Genomic DNA, 4,292 nt, shown 5'->3' with positions numbered 1-4,292 from the left:
ATGGCCATCCTATCCCACAGTCTGGTCCATGGTAAACAAGAGGAAGCCATAAGCAATCTTTGGGTCTTGTCATTACAAGCAAGAGGCTATGTGACAGATGCTCTGGGGCCTTTACCATCTCCTTTTCTGGACCGAAAGCTCCCAGGTGAGTCTCCCCACCTCTCCCCCGCTCCCCCACCAGGAATTATTCCCAGCCTCAGGGATCTGCCTCACCCACATCACACCCCCAGCCCACATCCAGTGACTGGTCAGCCTCAAGATACAGGAGTCCAGCCTGCTTCCCCAATTCCAGCCAACTCCAGATGTCTGGATCCACTTAGGACTCTCTCATCCTAAAGCAATTTCCTTTTCTGCCTGTTTCTGCTTCCTTTGATGCCTCCTAGGTTCTACTTCCAAGAACACCCCTGGGAAACTGCCTACACTCACATCTTTAGCTCAGTGTCTTGCCCTCAGGGAAGCTGATCTAAGATAGGCAGTATCTTCTATTTGTTCTTCATCTGTGTGTAGAGATAGCCAAGATAAAAGGAGTTGGGTGTCTCTAACCCCATAAGGCCACCTTACCAGTTCTGGAAGAGATGCTCAGAATGGCACATGGTGAGAGAAAGAAACTACTAGTTTCTCCCTGTATTTTGGGTTGCCTAAGCTGGACACTTACTGATAAAACTGGCCTCAAAGATAACCTCACCCCAACCCCACAGGCACCACTAACTAAGGATTTTTTCGTAAGAATTTACACAACAATGGGGCCCACTCTTCATTATTCTGTGTAATCAGGGATGGTCTCTTGTTTGTTGTCCTAAGCCAGTCAGCTCATTTGGCTAGACCCTCGTTTTGTTCAACGTCTGTAATCCTAGCTCCCCTAGCTCAAAAATAATGCTCCATAAATGTTTCATGACTGAATGATTGTCTTTCTCTAACCCAGGGTCTCCTCAGAACCCCCATCCAAATGTGCTGATGTAAGCAGAGACGCACATTGATAAGCCTCTCTTGGTTCCCTGTCGCACTGAAGAAAAATCAATAAACATCAAGAACCCAATATTTGCAGAGGGCACATTATGTGACTTGATCCTATTTCCATCTTATAACAATCCTAAGAAGTCAGTTCACATCCACATTATCAGACAAGGAAACAAGTTCGGAGGAAGGTAAATACGATGAGCCAGCCAGGCGAGAGGAAGATTTGAACTCAGATCTGATAAATTGCAGAGTCCAAGTGTGCAGTGCTGTCTTCTAAGCTCTGACAGGCTCCTTCACGTCATCTGTAAGTCTCCCCAGCACACATCATTGAAACCCACAGAGTGAAGTTCCAAGGACGATGTTTCCAACACAAGAGCGGGTGTTTTAGCAGCGAGAACACCTCTGTGATCGTACCAGCCCAGAACTACCCTTGTACATAGAGTTGAAAGCCAAATTTCACAAGCCACAGTCTTTCAAAAGATATCCAGCCTAGGAGTTCCTATCGTGGCTCAGCAGAAACGAAACTGACTAGCATCCTTGAGGAGGCAAATTCAATCCCTGGCCTCCCTTAGTGGGTTAAGGATCCAACATTGCCGGGAGCTGGGGCATAGGTGGCAGATGTGGCTCTGATCCTGTGTTGCTGTGGCTGTGGTGTAGGCCAGAGGCTATAGCTCCGATTCAACCCCTAGCCTGGGAACCCCTATATGCCTCGGACGTGGCCCTAAAAAAAAGACACACACACATAAAAAAGATACCCAGCATAGATACTGATCTCTTTAATACAGACCTCATCTTAATATCAATCTCAGTGTAATTAATGCTAGCCACCGCAATAGATAAGCCTGAAATTTCAGTGGCTTAACACAACCTTGCAAGTCACCTATACTCCAATAAAATGTATTTATTTATTTTTTCAATTTAGGGCCTCACCTGCGACATATGGAGGTTCTTAGACTAGGGATCAAATCAGAACTTCAGCTGCCCACCTGCACTCAGCCACAGCAATAGCAATGCGGGTCCGAGCCGAACCTGCAACCTACACCACTGCTCATGGCAATGCTGGACGCTTAACACAAGAAGCAGGGCCAGGGACTGAACACTCAACCTCACGGATACTGGTTGGGTTTGTTTCCGCTGAGCCACAAAGGGAACAGCAATAAAATTTATTCAAAAAAAAAAAAAAAATAAGGTGGTAGTTCCCGTTGTGGCTCAGTGGTTAGCGAATCCAACTAGGAACCATGAGGTTGCAGGTTCGATGCCTGGCCTCGCTCAGTGGGTTAAGGATCCGGAGTTGCCGTGAGCTGTGGTGTAGGTCGCAGATGTGGCTCGGATCCTGTGTTGCTGTGGCTATGGTGTAGGCCGGCGGCCACAGCTCCAATTCGACCCCTAGCCTGGGAACCTCCATATGCCCTGGATGTGGCCCTAGAAAAGACAAAATAAACAAAATAAAAATAAGGTAGAAAATATGGATTTATTTTTCTTTTAAAAATAATTCAGTGGCTCGACACAACAAATGCTCATTGTTGCTCATCCGAATCAAATGCAAGTCGCAGTTTCCATGTGGTAACTCAGTGATCTTAGTGTCTCTCTTATGGAACACGTAGGTTTCCAAGTTCATAATTGAAATGCTGGAGCAGCTTGCAACATGCTTTAAAGGGCCAGGCCTGGAATGGACCACATCACCTTTGGATGGTATGAGTCACATGACCTCGCCCAGGTGGGAGCCAGGGAACAGAAAGGGGTATGTGGCCATCTGGTGTCTTGGAGACAAAACTCACAGGGAAGATAGGGACCACGTTCCTGGGTCTCTGCTTCTTTGTCCCCATTCAAGAGTCATCCCTGAGAATGAATATCAAAATGACCCAGAGATCATCTCAAGGAAGGGGACAGTATAATGGTTCAATGTAAGAAATGGGATATAGGAGTTCCCGTCGTGGCGCAGTGTTAACGAATCCGACTAGGAACCATGAGGTTGCGGGTTCGGTCCCTGCCCTTGCTCAGTGGGTTAACGATCCGGCGTTGCCGTGAGCTGTGGTGTAGGTTGCAGACGCGGCTCGGATCCTGTGTTGCTGTGGCTCTGGTGTAGGCCTGTGGCTACAGCTCCGATTAGACCCCTAGCCTGGGAACCTCCATATGCCGCGGGAGCGGCCCAAGAAATAGCAACAACAACAACAACAACAACAATAACAACAACAACAACAACAAAAAGACAAAAAAAAAAAAAAGAAATGGGATATGGTTTCATCAACAGGAATGACACCAAGGAAGATGTATTTGTACCCCAGACTGCCATAAAGAAGAATGACCGCAGGAAGTCCCTTCGCAGTGTAGGAGATGGAGAGACTGCGGAGTTTGATGTTGAAGGAGAAAAGCCTGCGGAGGCAGCAAACGTTACATGCCCTGGTGAAGTTCCAGAGCAAGGCAGTAAATATGCAGCAAACCGTAACCATTATAGACGCTATCCACGTCGCAGGGGTCCTCCATGCAATTACCAGCAGAATTACCAGAATAGTGAGAGCGGGGAAAAGAATGAGGGATCAGAGAGTGTCCTGAAGGCCAGGCACAGCACTGGCCCTACCGCGGGTGAAGGTTCCCACCTTACTACATGGGGAGAGCCTATGGGCGTGGACCACAGTATTCCAACCCCCCTGTGCAGGGAGAAGGGATGGAGTGCTGACAAGCAGGGTGCAGGAGAACAAGGCAGGCCAGTGAGACAGAGTGTGCATCGGGCTATAGAGCACGCTGCCGCAGGGGCCCTCCTCGCCCAAGACAAGCCAGAGAGGACGGCCATGAGGAAGATAAGGAAAATCAAGGAGATGAGACCTAGGGTCAGCAGCCACCTCCACGTGGGTACCACCGCAACTTCAATTACCGGTGTAGACGCCCAGAAAACCCTAAACCACAAGATGGAAAAGAGACAAAATCACCCGATCCACAGCTGAGAATTCGTCTGCTCCCCAAGGCAGAGCAGAGCGGGGCTGAGTAAATGCCGGCTTACCAATTCTACCATCATCTGGTTTAGCCATCCAAGAAGAAGAAATGAATAGGAAATTCCAGCAATAAGAAATGAACAAAAGATTGGAGCTGAAGACCTTAAGTGCTTGCTTTTTGCCTGTTGACCAAATAACTAGAACTATCTGCATTATCTATGCAGCATGGGGTTTTTATTATTTTTACCTAAACATGTCTCGTTTTGATAATGACAAACGTGTTAAGAAAAAAAAAAAAAGGCCTGGTTTGTCTCAATACATCTTTAATGGTTTTTAAATTGTTTCATATCTGGTCAAGTTGAGATTTTTAAGAATCTAATTTTTAATTTGTAATAAAAGTTTACA

General features: G+C 47.0%; 1 pseudogene; it reads left to right on the top strand.

The window, feature by feature from the left end:
- LOC125116920 (Y-box-binding protein 1-like) lies at window positions 1-3,943 on the top strand (annotated as a pseudogene).
- The last annotated feature ends 349 nt before the right edge of the window (window positions 3,944-4,292 follow it).

The sequence above is a fragment of the Phacochoerus africanus genome, chromosome 15, assembly GCF_016906955.1.
Source record: "Phacochoerus africanus isolate WHEZ1 chromosome 15, ROS_Pafr_v1, whole genome shotgun sequence".
Lineage (NCBI taxonomy): Eukaryota > Metazoa > Chordata > Mammalia > Artiodactyla > Suidae > Phacochoerus > Phacochoerus africanus.
The sequence above is the reverse complement of the archived record's forward strand: the minus strand, read 5'-3'. Positions and strand labels throughout refer to the sequence as shown.